Below are 16,589 nucleotides of genomic sequence, written 5' to 3'. Positions count from 1 at the left end.
TACCCCAAACCTTTCCAAAATCCATTTTGATCTGATGTTGCATCACCACTGTTGGCATAGAGGCATTCCCTGATTTCCGACTCAAGGCATCAGTTACCACATTTGCTTTCCCTAGGTCGTAATTGATGGTACAATCGTAATCTTTAATTAACTCAAACTATCTCCTCTACCTCATATTCAACTCTTTCTGCATGAAGAAATATCTCAAGCTCTTATGATTGTAAAAGAACTCACATTTCTCATCATACAAATAATGCCTTCAGATCTTTAAGGCGTACACCACTGTAGCAAACTCTAAATCATGCGTCGGGTAGTTCTTTTCATATTTCTTGAGTTGCCGAGAAGTGTATGTCACAATCTTTCCTTGTTGCATTAATACACGCCCAAGTCCTCTCAAAGACGTGTCACTATAGATCACATAATCTCCATCCCCTGATGGGATGGTCAAAACTAGTGTGGTGACGAGTCGTTGCTTCAACTTTTGAAAGCTTTCCTCACATTCGTCAGTCCACTCGAACTTCACATTTTTCTTCGTGAGCCGTGTCAAAGGACCTAATTATTTGGAAAACCCTCTACAAACAAGTGGTACTATCCTATCAAACCCAAGAAACTTCGGATCTCCTGAACACTCCTCGGTCTCGTCCAATTCACCACCACTTCTATCTTACTCGGATCTACTGAAATACCATCCCCGGTGATCGCATGTCCAAGGAACGTAACTTCCTTCAGCCAAAATTCACATTTCTTAAACTTAGTGTACAACTTCTTTTCTCTCAACACATATAGCACCATCCTCGGATGATCTTCGTGCTCCTAAAAAATCTTTGAGTAGACCAGAATATTGTAGGAACCCGAACCTAGAAAATAAACAAAAATATGTATAAAAGGGAGAAATAAGGGAAAATAAAGGAAAAATAAAAGAAAATGAAGGAGTTGGGTGTGACAGGGCTAAAAAAGTTGATGGTTTCAGAAGGCAAAGAAAAACCGTTGTCAATTTTGGGTCAACTAGGCGAGTCAACCATGAAACAGTAGACGATTTTCTAGGTACAGGGAAAACCATCGATGGTTTTCTCCTGGGCTGCCCACCTATAAATAGAAAGCTCATTTTTTCTTGAAATTTGAAAATCCTCTCTTCTTGGGCTCCGCTAAAGTTTTGGGATTTCTTCACTAAAAGGCTCTTATGGGTTCTCTTTTACTCCCAGATCACTCCCTCTCTTATCGGCTCGTAGGATCTTGAGTTTCTACCAGCTCGAAAAGTTAGGGTTTCGATTTTTCTGTCTGTTTCGATTCCTTTTTCATAAACAAGTAAGAGGATTAAATTAAGTGAGCTTTTTAACAAGTTTGAATCGATTGAAATGTTTTTAGGGTAATTATATTTATGTTTTCAGTTGTTGCTTCAAAAACTGACCATTCAAAATGAACTTTTTTTTTTCAAACCTAGGATATATATTATGCTATTTTGAATAAAATGAACAGTGGGAAGTTTGGTTGACCCTATAAACTAAATATACTGTGTTCTGGGTTGCCTACGGGCTATGTTTAAAATACTGAAATTGTGTGGCAAGTGGATATTAATTTCAAGGTTATTGTATAACCGAATTTGTGGAACTGTTTGTGAAATACTAGAACTGTTTGTGCAATACTAGAACTATTTGTGAAAACACAAGAGGTTTTATATGATGGTCGCGAGGGCTGGGATTAGATATAACGGCTATGAGCCAAGTTTTATAGGACGACCGCAAGGGCTGGGATTTGATATAGCAGCTGTGAGCGGAGAGGTATATGATGGTTAGGGGCCGAGTTTTATAACATGACAAATTTTAAATGAAATGAGTGGAAATACAGTTTTTATTACTTAAATTACATGACGTGCTTTAAGAACCCTGAGGACTAGTTCTGTTATGAGCATAGTACTATTACGAGAGATTCAGTATTTGGCCATGTGAGCTCACACTGTTCTAGATGAAAGTGTAGGGTGGTCTCAGTCGATTAGCCTCAGTAGAGGGTGTAGCTTCCCAAGAAACTCAGACTTTTAGGATGTGGTAGGGCAATCGGAATCCCGCAAGCAAGTTGCGGATGCCTGCGTAGTCGGAGTTAGATGTATACGTTTGATTTGACTTTGTTTAGGTTGATCACCCAATGCTTAGTCCAACCTTCATACTGCACAACCCATACCATGGGTGAAGTAAATGGTGTTTAGTCCCAAGGAATGTTTTTTATGCATGTCTGTAGATTTATGTAAATGATAATAGTTATTTACTGAACTATTTATATCAAGGAATGGAAATGAATAATTTCATAATCATTCCATAACTCGGTTTCACGATAAACCATATAAATTTATTCACCTGCCACACAATTTCAATATTCAAACACGTTTCAGGAGACAACCAAGAAAACACTGTATTTCTAGTTCATGAGATAAGTCAAATTTTCCACCGTTCATATTATTCAAAATATTGTACCATGTATCCTAGGTTTGTAAAATCCTTGTTGAACGGTTTGTTTTCAAAATAATCTTTGAACTTATAAATAAATTAATAACAGTTTAAACAGATAATATTTAATCAAAATATTCAATTAACTTAATCCCCTTACTTGAATCTTGAAAAACTTGGTAAAAATCCTAACCCATGCCCGCGGCGTTCAGAACTCCAAATCTTGAAAGCACATTTTCCTAGTTCCATCAGTTAAACCCTAAAATTATAATTTCCTTAATATTCCTAGGCTCACAAATTTTCCAATAACTATTTTAACATTTCCTAAGTCTATAAACTCCAAATAAATATTTAAATTCCCAGAAATAGTAAATTTTCTAAATTCCCTAAATCTTACCCTAACCTTGGAGTGGTGCTTGAAAAGCCCAGTTAAAAAATTTACTCCTCTAGACTTTTAGAGAAATGCTCCTAGAACATCGTGGTGGTTTCTGATCGTCAGTTTGACTAAAGATTTAAGGAGAAATTGAGGAGAGAGAGAGAGAGAGAGAGGTGTTACCTTACCCCAGAAGTGGTGTTTATGCCGCTCCTACAACAAATCAACTCTTGTAGGAATGTCGGTGGCAAAGAATGGAACCGAGTGGTATCTTTCATTTTTCAATCAGCACCTGTTTAGCCAATGAAATCGAGGAGAGAGAGAGAGAGAGAGAGAGAGAGAGAGAGAGTGAAGGTTTTAGCCATGGGAGTCTTGCGCGAGGGGGAGCGAATTCCAACTCTCTGGAATTCTAAAAGTTCAATTCCATTTGGATGCTTCCTTAAGAAGCATCCCTAATGCTTTATTATATTAATATAAATCTAATGAATATAATATTATTATTATATTCATTTATATATACATATATATATATATTACTTTATCGTTATATGTTTATATATATATATATAGATATAACATTATTATTTTAATTAATTCAATTTAACAATACTTAATAAACTAATTAATTAATAATAATAATAATAATTTTAATTTTAATTTTTTTAAAGAATCACACTTACACACATTATTTTTGGGGTCATCACATTCTCTCCTTATAGAAATTTCGTCCTCAAAGTTTGCTAACTATTACCAATCACATCCTTAACTCACAATCCATCTCTACAGAAGAGTCGGTAGCCACCCACATAGCAGCTCCATCCCAAGTTTATTAACTACCCTCAGTTATGGCGGAGGAATATCATAGTTACACACAATCTGGTGTGAAATCTAAGAACTCTATCCTCAAAAACATTGAAGTCTGATTGTTGCTTGCTTTGTACTTTCTCCACAATTTCCATTAACTTTGCATCTCTTGTCTGAGCGGCTTTAATTTACTCTTGCAAGGTTGGCTGAAATAATCAAACTAATAATGAAGGCCTGCGGATCCCTATCCACCAACTCTACACCCAACCTCTTTAGGTCCATCCTGATCTGATGTTGTATAACAACTACTAAAACTAACGTACCCACCGACTTTCAACTCAACGCATTTGTTACCATATTAGCTTTTCTTGGGTGGTAACTAATGGTACAGTCATAGTCCTTAATCAATTCAAGTCATCTACTCTGTCTCATGTTCAACTCCTTTTCGATGAAAAAGTATTTAAGGCACTTATGATCAGTAAAAATCTCGCACTTTTCACCATAGGTAGTGCCTCCAGATTTTAATGCAGTCATCAGCTCCAAGTTGTGCATTGGATAATTCTTCTTGTACTCCTTGAGTTGATGATAAGCGTACGTAATTACCTTTCCTTGCTGCATTAAGACACACCCGAGTCCTTTCTGAGATGCATCACTGTAGATCACAAGTCCATCCTCTTCTGACGGAATGGTCAACACTGGAGCATTGACTAGTCGTTGCTTCAATTCCTAAAAACTTTGTTCGCATTCACTAGTCCACTTAAACTTTTTATTATTCCATGTAAGTTGTGCCAGAGGACCTGATAACCTTGAAAATCCCTCCACAAACCGGAGATAGTATCCTACTAGACCCAAGAAACTTCTAACCTCATGCACGTTCTTCGATCTTGTGCAGTCAACGATCGCCTCCACCTTGCTCAGGTCCACTAAAATTCCTTCCTTGGACACTACATGTCCCAAAAATGCAACATGTTCTAGTCAGAACTCAAATTTCTAAAATTTATCATAATACTTTCCTTTTCTCAGAACCTAAAGAACTATTCTCATATGTGTCTCGTGTTCCTCTGGACTCTTTGAATACACCAGTATATCGTCAATAAACACTACCATGAACTAGTCCAAATACTGGTGGAAGACCCTATTCATCATATTCATAAACACTACGGGAGCATTTGTCAAATCGAATGGCATAACCAAAAACTCATAATGGCCATACATGGTCCGGAAAGCCGTCTTTGGTACATCCTCTGATTTAACCTTCACCTGATTATACCTGGATCATAGATCAATCTTAGAGAAAACCTATGTTCCCTTTAGCAGGTCAAACAGATCGTCAATACAAGGTAATGGGTACTTGTTCTTCACTGTTATCTTATTAATTTCCCAGTAGTCAATGCACATCCTTATCGAATCATCTTTCTTCTTTACAAGCAACACCAATGCTCTCCAGGGTGATACACTCGGTCTAATGAACCCCTTATTAAGTAGTTTCTGCAGCTGCTCCTTTAGATCCTTTAATTCAGCTAAAGTCATTCTGTATGGGGCCTTAAAAATTGGGGTTGTCCCTAGATTTAACTCAATGGCAATCTCCACTTCGCGATCAGGAGGCAATCCCTGTAAGTTTTCAAGAAAAACATCTATGAACTCTCTTATCACTGGGATATCATCCCTCTTAAGTCCCTCCTTTGGTGTTTCTTTCACATATGCAAGGTACCCTTGGCTACCCTTTTAAAGTAACCTCATTACCTAAATTGCTGCAAGGATCTGTGGTGTAAAGCGTACACACGACCCGCCAAATTTAAAATTCTGGTCCATTGGAGGTATGAACACTACCTCCTTATTGTGATAATCGATACTCACATAGTTGGATGCTAGCCAGTCCATCCCCAAAATGACATTGAACCCATGCATGTCAAAACTAATTAAGCTAGCAGACAGCATTCTCCCCTAAATCTCCACTAGGTAGTCTCTAATCACCTTACTACACACCACAACTGACCCTGTCGGTGTGACCACACCTAACTCGGCATCTAACAATTGTGTCTCTACCTCATAAAATTTAACCAATCCCCAAGACACGAATGAGTGTGTCGCACTTGAATCAAATAACAAAATAACACTATTCGACATAATGGAAATAGTACCTATTACCACATCGCTGGTGTTGACTTTACGAGTCCAATACTGTTTTTATAATGACAAATCACTTGATATCTGATCTGTGCATTAAGTTTGTATACAAAACTTATATTAACCATGCATGGAAAGATAACAAGTTATGGATGCATTCAAGTAAAGCCTACAAATCATGGAAAGCATCTTTGAACTTAAAGAGTATGTGAAAGAGTATGAGAATCAAGATGCAAACGGCAAAGTTCAAGAAACTCTTGGGAATGGGTATTTAGAGCTTATGTATTTACATTGGCATATGATTTATTTTGAAGTTCATTATAACATAGAATAGCTTAAGACTCATGCATTTCATGCACATCATTAGGAAACTCTCATGGACCTTGAAATGATTTCAAAATCATGAAAAATATATTTTATGAAAGACCCAAGAAAAGAAGCTAAGTAGATTTTTTAGTTAGAAATGAAAATTTGAGAAAATTGTGAGTTTGGTCGCCTGAACTCAAACCTCAGTAGCCTGAAGAATTTCTTCCATTGCCTGAAGATTAAGTTCAATCACCTGAAGAATTAAATGGAGAAGACAAAACCTGGCTGAGGCTCTTCAGTCACCTGACCTTGGAACCTCAGGCACCTGAAGTTCACACTTCAGGAGCCTGAAGTCGAGTTCGGTTGCCTGAACTCGCGAGAAAGCCTAAAAATCAGCTCTTTATTAAAAAGACACGCGAAGTATATTATTGATTCAATGACTGAGATTAATTCTAAGGGTAATATAATATATATTATAAATATCTAAACCTTAGAACATAAGCTAAGGGACACAACAAGAAATACATACTTCTCATTGCAAGATTTGAACCCTAGAGCCGGTTTTTTACACTTCAATCTTTTTCCATATTTGTTTGGGAAAATCTCTACTGAAATCAAAAGAGCATTCATTCATCCAACTAAACTTTGATCCAGTATTAAGGTTTGATCTGTCAAGTTATCATTTTTTCAAGAATCTCTCATCTCTTTACTTGTTCATCGTTTGAGAGAAGTTTTGATCTTGAGTGTGTATTCACATATAAAAATTGAATTTCGAGAAGATCAGGTTTTGAGAAAATTTTGTTAGCTTGGTTGATTGATTTGAACTTCAAGAAGTAGATAAACACATATTCATATATATTGTTCATTGGGCTTCTTATTGAAAAACCTATTTTGATTAAATACGAATTTGTGTATTGACACATAGCATACATCAAACGATTGTACTGTTTTTCATACATTCTTGAGCTTCAAGTTTTATCATATGTTAATGTACTAGGAAATTGAATTGTACTCACAAGATTTTGTTTAGAAGTATTGTTTTGAGTGTTATTTTCAGATTTCATTGTAAACACGGTTCGGGTTGTGAACCGGGTGTGAGAAGGAAACTATACCTCTTGTGAGTAGCGGATAAGGAGGGAGCTATACCTCTTGTAAGCAGCGGTTTGTAAGGGAAGCTCCGTCCCACTTTAAGGAGCAGGGTTATTGGTGAATCCTTGAGTGGTTGCTCAAGGCGAGGACGTAGGCCAAGTCAGCTGAACCTCGTAAAATCACGTTTGTCATCTCTCTCTTTTACTCTTTATTTTCCGCATTGTATTTAAATTGAGGATATTACATGCATAGATAGGATTGCCACACTCACACAAAATTGAGCAACTAGAAGCATTTTGTGAACTTATAAGAAGTGTGTGAAAGAATATTAAGTGGTTTAATTTTTTTTTAATATCCAATTCACCTCCCCTCTTGGGACTACACCTTAATCAACATTTGGTATCAGAGAGGGTTTACTTAGACTTGATAGTTAATTTGTAAAATGATCGCATGACACACATTAGTGTAACTCCATTTGGTGAAGGACACTCATCCATTAGACCACCCATTTTCTGTGGTGTAAATTACACCTATTGGAAACGTAGGATGAGCATATATCTATTGAACGTAGATTGAAAGATTTGAAAAATTGTGATTAAGGGAAATCATATTCCCATGAAAGTAATTGACAAGATTAATGTACCTAAAACTGAAGATGAATATACTGAAAAGGATTGGAAGTCAGTTCAAATTAATGCCATTGCCATGAATATACTCTTCTATGCACTAGATGTCAATGAATTTAATAGGGTAATGACATGTAACTTAGCTAAAGAAATTTGAAAAAAATTAGAAGTTACATATGAAGGCACTAAGGAAGTAAAGGATAGCAGAATAGACATGCTTACTAGTGAATATAAAGCATTTAAAATGACGATTGATGAATCCATACAATCCATGTACACTAGATTCACACACATCATTAACTATTTAAATGCTCTTGGAAAAACTTACCCCTCTTATGAGTTGATCAGGAAAATACTCAGGGGATTACCTCCAGTGTGGGAAGCAAAAGCTACTGCAATAGCAAAAGGGAGAAATCTCAAGGAAATATCGGTGGATGAACTCATTGGATCACTCATCACCTATAAGCTAGCGATAAACGAGAGGAAAAATGAACAAAGCAAAGTTAAGAAGGTCACTGCACTTAAGGCATCATCAAGCTACTCAAGTGAAGGAAGTGACTTTGAAACAGATGATGACATGGCCTTGTTAACAAAGAAGTTCGGAAAGTTCTTAAAGAAGAATAAAAAGTTCAACAGAAAATTTCGGAACTCTAAATCAGAAAGAGGATAGCAAAGCATGAAGAAAAAAGAAGGAGGATCCACCAACATGTTACAATTGCCGAGAAGTTAGACACATCAAGCCCGAGTGCCCCAAACTCATGAAAGTTTCAAGAAAAAAGAAGAAGGCGCTAAAAGTCGGCTGGGATACACACAGCACTAGCAGCTCAGAATATCAATCCAGCGACGATGAGGTTGCCAATCTGTGTCTAATGGCACATGATGACTTTGAGGTACTATCATCTCGTTCATCATCTTCATACTACTCTAGTGAATCTGAAAATTGAAAATAATATAATGTTATATGATGAACTGAAACAAGAATACCTATACACTATTAAAATACTTGAGAAGAAAACAAAGAAAATTTCTGAGTTAAGAAGCTAAGTCAAAGAACTTTCAAATCTCGTTGAACACCAAAATAAAATCTCATGCATCTTCCATGAAGGATAAAGAGCTGAAAATTGGGGAATTAGAAAGGACTTGAGAGACAAATTTGAAACTATTTGTAAATTTACCAAAGGACAAACCAATTTTGAAAAGCTCTTAGGATCTCAAAGAAATTCTCTAGAAAAAGAAGGGCTCGATTTTAATGGTAAAGAAAATATAAGAAAAAGACAACTTTACATGGGGTATTTCACAAAAGAATCAAAGTCATTTGTTCCAACTAAGAATCATTATAGATATACTACATGCTTTAAATGTAGAAGGTTGGGTCACATACAATTTGACTGCCCATTCAAAAACAAAAATGTAAAAATTAGGAAAGTATGGAAGATTAAGTGTGAACCTAGCACTAACCCTCCTGGACCTAAGACAATCTGGGTACCAAAGCTAGTTGTTTAATTGTATCTTGCAGATTTGCTTAAGAACCACTTCTTCAAAAGATAGATGGTATATGGACAGCGAATGCTCACGTCATATGACCAGAGACAAATCAAAATTCACATCTTTCACACTCAAGGATGAAGGGTTTCTTACCTTTGGAGATAATGCTAAGGGAAGGATTACAGGTGTCGGTAAAGTCGGTAATGATTCCACACTCATTATTGATGATGTTTTATTAGTTGAAGGTCTATAGCACAATTTATTGAGCATATATCAACTATGTGATAAAGGGTACAAAGTATCATTTGAACATGACAAGTGCATAGTTGAACACAAAACTAATAATAAGATATTGTTTATTGTTAAACGACATGAAAACATATACACCACTGATTACGCGCCGAAACTGCGTATTTGGACGTTTAACCCGGGTTTTACAGTTTATATTTTTAATTAAATGATCAAAATTGTCCAATATTTTAATAAAGTGCCAAAATCATCATTCTTGAACTTTATTGCACCATTTATGACGTTTTGGTAATTTTTTGTCGCAGGAAAACTCCCAGGAACCAAAACCGACACTTGTTCGTATTTCGTGCATAACTTTTCCCTCTGAGCTCCGATCGAGACGATTCAAATTTTTGGAGAAAGAGAAAATGATCATCTACAACTTTTGTGTTTTGAGTTTTGTGAGATACAGGCTCCAGAAGAGTCAAATTTGCGACGAACAGAGAACAAATAAAATGAAAAAAATAAAAAAATATATACTTGAATGGATATTTGATGTGACCCGGCCATGTATGGTCGGTCGGGTTGGCTAATCTGGGTAGGGCTTCTTTTCTTTTCTTTTTAAACTCCCCCAGTGCAGCCTCTTCTCACGGCTCCTCTGTTCTTCTTCTTCTTCTTCTTCTTCTTCTTCTTCTTCTTCTTCTTCTTCTTTGTTTTATTTTATTTCAATTTCTGCTTTGCGCTTCTCTTCCCTACTTTTCCCTTCTCTTCTTCCCCTTTCTCTTCTTGTTTTTCCCTTGGTTCTGTCTTTGTTTTCTCTTATTATTCTTCCCTATTCTCTTCCCCAATCTTTCCCTACTCTTCTTCCTTAAATCCCTCTGCTCCCTGCCATCTTCCTGCTCCGGCAGCTGCAACAACACCAGCACCACCACAGCAACCCCTGCACGACACCGGCAGCAACTCTCTGCTGCAACCGTTTCTCCAACCCGAGAACACACAGCAGCAGCAGCCACGGTTTCACCAACAGTTACTCCACCGAAGCCACAGCAACCCGTGAGCATCCAACACCAGCACACGGCCAGACCACCATCTTCTGTAGCATCCTCTCCTCCGGCCACAGCACTGTCTCGACGAGCAACACAGCAGTAGCAAGCCTCTCTGCTCCAGCCTTCATCACAGCCACCCGAGACTACAGCCCTCTGTTCCAGCTTCAACCGAGGACAACCAACCAGCATAGGCTCTGTTTTACTCTCTCTCTCTCTCTCTCTCTCTCCTTGTCTATTCTTTTCTTTTACTTTATTTTATTTGGATATTATGTTTTTGTTCTTCTTTTTGAAGCTTAAGTAATCTAGATTTAATTGCTTATTATTCAAGTGACTATTGTTTTTTTTTATTGAAGTATATGGAAAGATGTAATTTTAAATTGCTGCAACTTGGTCATTTATTTAGTGATAGATTTAATTAATGCTTTAGTTTATTTAATTAATTTAGTGAAGTTTGATTCAGTTCTGGTATAAAATTAAAAAAATAAAAAAAAATAATAACATACAAAGTTCGTGTTTTTATTGTGTCCCGTTATCGTTTAGGTTGATTGATAGTTTAATTTTAGTTCGCGTTCTTGATTCGTGTAAAAAGTTCAGTTTTTAGTCTGTATTTGGACCTGATTGAGTTTCCATTCCTACGTGTTTTAATTCCTTATTTGTAGTTGCCATATTTAATAATGCGTGTTTAGGTATTTCCTTGAGTAGCCTAGGGTTTCCTTTATTGTTATTTAATTTTGTGCGTGCTAGTTTTAGGACTTTAAATCGCATGTCATTTAATTTGTTAAGAATGAAATCAACCAATCTTGAAAACCCGAATCTGAACTGAGTTTAGTACCAATTTAATTTTGATTGGGAGAACGTTAAATCCGAGATTAAAACGCATTCCCTGAGGAGACGATCTAACCCTTGGGCTTAATATTACACGACATAACTCCTATACTTGGGATAGCTTTCGAGTTGCTCATTTTTCGAGTGAGTCAACCACAAGTTTTGATAACCTAACTTCACAAAGTGTAGCATGCTTATCTGCTATGAATTAAATCAGTTGGATTTGGCATAGGAGACTAGGACATGCAAACATGGATTTAATTTCAAAATTAGTTAAGAAAGAATTAGTTAAGGGATTGCCCAAGACAAAATTTGTGAAAGATAAAATCTGTGATGCATGCCAACTAGGAAAACAAGCTAAAACAAGCTTTAAGAAGAAGAAAGAGATCTCTATTACTAGGTCACTTCAAATGTTGCACTTAGACTTATTTGGACCAAACCAAATTCAGAGTTTAGGAGGAAAATCATACGCTTTTGTCATAGTTGATGACTTCTCAAGATACACATGGGTACTATTTTTAGGTCATAAAGATGAAGCATGTGAAAATTTTATTAATTTGGGCAAGAGAGTACAAAATGAAAAGAGATACAGAATCACCAAAATTTGAAGTGACAGGGGTAAAGAGTTTAAAAATCAAGGCATAGAAGACTACTGCAACTCATTAGGAATTGGTCATAACTTTTCAGCTCCTATAACACACAACAAAATGGTGTAGTTGAAAGAAAGAATAGATCTATACAAGAAATGGCTAGAACTATGCTTAACGAACATCGATTACACAAATACTTCTGGGTCGAGGCTGTGAATACAGCCTGCTATGTACTAAATAGAGTTCTAATTAGACCATCACTTAATAAGACTCCTTACGAGTTATGGAATGACCATAGACCAACCATATCATATTTTCATATTTTTGGCTGTAAGTGTTTTGTGCTTAGAGACAATGAACATTCAGGAAAATTCGATGTAAAATCTGATGAAGGTATCTTCCTAGGGTGTGCCTTAGATAGTAAAGCCTATAGAGTATATAATAAACAAACATTAACAGTCATAGAATCTATTCATGTAGTGTTCGATGAGACAAATCCCTTCTCCAAAAGAATTGATGAAGATGAACCTGAATTAAACAAGGAACTAAAAGAACTATCAATTGAGAATGATTCAGAAAAGAAAATTGAACTTAGAGAACCATCCATTGAAATTGAAGAAACTACAGCTGAGGTAAATGCACCACCCAGAGAATGGAAATACATAAAGAATCATCCCATAGATCAAATAATAGGTGAACCATTACGTGGACTATCCACTCGCTCCTCTCTTAGGAACATGACGAGTCATTGTGCATTTTTATCACAAGAAGAACCTAAGAATGTGAGTGAAGCTATAGAGGATGAATCTTGGGTGCTGTCCATGTAAGAGGAATTAAATCAATTTGAAAGAAATAGAGTAAATGGATATATAAGAATAAGAAAGATGAAAATAGAATAGTTGTGAGAAATAAGGCTAGATTAGTAGCTCAGGGATATAACCAAGAAGAAGGTATAGATTTTGAAGAAACATTTGCCCCTGTAGTTAGGATAGAAGCCATACGAATGTTATTAGCATACGCAGCTTTTAAGGATTTCAAGCTATATCAAATGGACGTGAAAAACGCATTTTTAAATGGCTACATAAATGAGGAAGTGTATGTAGAACAACCCCCTGGATTTGAAAACCATAAGAACTCATATCATGTTTATAAACTAACAAAGGCCATGTACGGTTTATAGCAAGCCCCTAGAGCTTGGTATAAAAGGCTAAGCAGTTTTCTGTTAGAAAATGGATTTATAAGAGGAAAGATAGATACAACCCTGTTCATAAAGGTTAAGAAAGATGATATTCTCCTAGTGCAAGTATATGTAGATGACTTCATTTTTGGCACTACCGATAAAGAATTGTGTAATGAATTTGCCCATACAATGCAAAATGAATTTGAGATAAGCATGATGGGTGAACTAAATTTCTTCCTAAGACTTCAAATTAAACAAGAAAATCGTAGAATATTCATAAATCAATCAAAGTATATTAGAGACCTACTTGAAAAGTTTAACATGGAAGACGGAAAAATACTAGGTACACCTATGAGTACTTTATTGAAATTAGATAAAGATGAACAAGGTATACTAGTAGATGTCAAACTATATCGTGGAATGATAGATAGCTTGTTATACCTGACTGCCAGTATACCAGCTATAATGTTTAGTGTATGTTTGTGCACAAGATTTCAGTCTGCTCCAAAAGAGCCTCACTTGCTAGCTGTTAAACGTATACTTAGATATTTGATAGGAACCGTGGACATTGGGTTATGGTATCCTAAACACACATCATTTGAGATTCTTAGTTATTCAGATGCTGATTATGCAGGTAGTAAAGTGGATAGGAAGAACACTAGTGCTATTTGTCACTTCTTAGGACACTCCTCGGTCTCTTGGTTTTCCAAGAAATAAAATGTAGTCGCTCTTTCCACAGCTGAAGCTGAATACATAGCGGCAAGTAGTTGTTGTGCTCAAACGCTTTACATGAAGCAACAACTGAAGGATTTTGGATTAAGCTATGAAACAATTCCCATAAGATGCAATAATATGAGTGCAATAAATATCTCAAAAAATCCCATATTACATTCACGAACTAAGCACATAGAAATACATCACTTTCTTCGTGACCATGTACAAAAAGGGGATGTAAGAATTGAATTTGTATGCACAGATGAACAATGGGCCGATATATTCATGAAACCACTTTCAAAGGATAAATTTATACAAATTAGGCATGAATTAGGTCTCATGCATAGTCGAGAGGTTGCTTAGAATCGTGTTAAATGATATAATTCAGGGGGAGCAACATTTCTTACGACTAACTCACTTGGAAGTGCATATTATTAATATTTGGTATCAACATTTTGACAAATTCAAAACCTAAAGATCTCTAAGGGCAGAAGAACATAAGGTTGTGTCTACTCATGTTTTATTTGTTTACACCTTTTTGTTGATGTCAAAAGGGGGAGAAAATCTGGAAAAAGGCAAAAATAATAACATGGAAGCATATTTCATATTTTATTTGGATTCAGGCTAAACACCTTGTGTATGAACATGAGCATATTGTCATTCGTTGAATATTTGATGCATTAATTGAGGGAGAGCCTTTAGTTGGGCGTAACCCATTATATATTTTTGTTCGTGCATTTGTTATCATCAAAAAGGGGGAGATTGTTGACTCTACGAGTCCAATCTTATTTTGATAATGACAAATCACTTGGTATTTGATCTGTGCATTGAGTTTGTGTACAGGACCTATATTAACCATGCACGGAAAGATAACAAGTTATGGATGCATTCAAGTAAAGCCTACAAATCATGGAAAGCATCTTGCAACTTAAAGAGTATGAGAAAGAGTATAAGAATCAAGATGCAAGCGGCAAAGTTCAAGAAACTCTTGGAAATGGGTATTTAGAGCTTATGTATTTACATTGGCATATGATTTATTTTGAAACTCTTGGGAATGGGTATTAAGACTCATGCATTTCATGCACATCATTAGAAAACTCTCATGGACCTTGAAATGATTTCAAAATCATGAAAAATATATTTTATAAAAGACCCAAGAAAAGAAGCCGAGCAGATTTTTTAGTTAGAAATGAAAATTTGAGAAAATTGTGAATTCGGTCGCCTGAACTCAAACCTCAGTAGCCTGAAGAATTTCTTCGGTTGCCTGAAGATTAAGTTCAGTCGCCTAAAGAATTAAATGGAGAAGACAGAACCTGACCGAGGCTCTTCGGTCACCTGACCTTGGAACCTCAGGCGCCTGAAGTTTACACTTCAGGAGCCTGAAGTCGAATTCGGTTGCTTGAACTCACCGGAAAGCCTAAAAATTAGCTCTTTATTAAAAAGACACGCGAAGTATATTATTGATCCAATGGCTGAGATTAATTCTAAGGGTAATATAATATATATTATGAATATCTAAACCTTAGAACATAAGCTAAGGGACACAACAAGAAATACATACTTCTCATTGCAAGATTTGAACTCTAGAGCTGGTTTTCTGCACTTCAATCTTCTTCCATATTTGTTTGGGAAAATATCTACTGAAATCAAAAGAGCATTCATTCATCCAACTAAACTTTGATCCAGTATTAAGGTTTGATCTGTCAAGTTATCATTTTTTCAAGAATCTCTCATCTCTTTACTTGTTCATCGTTTGAGAGAAGTTTTGATCTTGAGTGTGTATTCACATATAAAAACTGAATTTCGGGAAGATCATGTTTTGTGAAAATCTTGTTAGGTTAGTTGATTGATTTGAACTTCAATAAGTTGATAAACACATATTCATATATATTGTTCATTGGGCTTCTTATTGAAAACCTATTTTGATTAAATACGAATTTGTGTATTGACACATAGCATACATCAAACGATTGTATTGTTTTTCATACATTCTTAAGCTTCAAGTTTTATCATATGTTAATGTACTAGGAAATTGAATTGTACTCACAAGCTTTTGTTTAGAAGCATTGTTTTGAGTGTTATTTTCAGATTTCATTGTAAACACGGTTCGGGTTGTGAACCGGGTGTGAGGAGGAAACTGTACCTCTTGTGAATAGCGGATAAGGAGGGAGTTGTACCTCTTGTAAGCAGCGGTTTGTAAGGGAAGTTCCGTCCCACTTTAAGGAGGAGGGTTATTAGTGAATCCTTGAGTGGTTGCTCAAGGCGAGGGCGTAGGCCAAGTCGGCTGAACCTTGTAAAATCACGTTTGTCATCTCTCTCCCTTTTACTCTTTATTTTCCACATTGTATTTAAATTGAGGATATTGCATGCATAGATATGATTGCCACACTCACACAAAATTAAGCAATTAGAAGCATTTGGTGAACTTATAAGAAGTGTGTGAAAGAATATTAAGTGGTTTAATTTTTTTTTAATATCCAATTCACCCCCCCCCCCCTTCTTGGGACTACACCTTAATCAACAGCCGGGGCTTGTTGAATCTCCTTGTGTAAGCGAGTACATTCTTGCCTGGGCAATAGCCCTCTAATGACCACCTTAGGGTGCCTGATTACCTCCTTCATACTGATGATCTAGGATAGGTAGGTCGCGGTGGATTCCTTTTATGAGCTTGATATCTCATCTCTTGCCGCTGGCTCATGAAATTACCAGGTCTCCCTTATGTACCATGGCTGGTAATAGTCTAAAATTCCTGAGGCAA

The sequence above is a fragment of the Malania oleifera genome, chromosome 11 (assembly GCF_029873635.1).
Source record: "Malania oleifera isolate guangnan ecotype guangnan chromosome 11, ASM2987363v1, whole genome shotgun sequence".
Classification (NCBI taxonomy): domain Eukaryota; kingdom Viridiplantae; phylum Streptophyta; class Magnoliopsida; order Santalales; family Ximeniaceae; genus Malania; species Malania oleifera.
The sequence above is the reverse complement of the archived record's forward strand: the minus strand, read 5'-3'. Positions refer to the sequence as shown.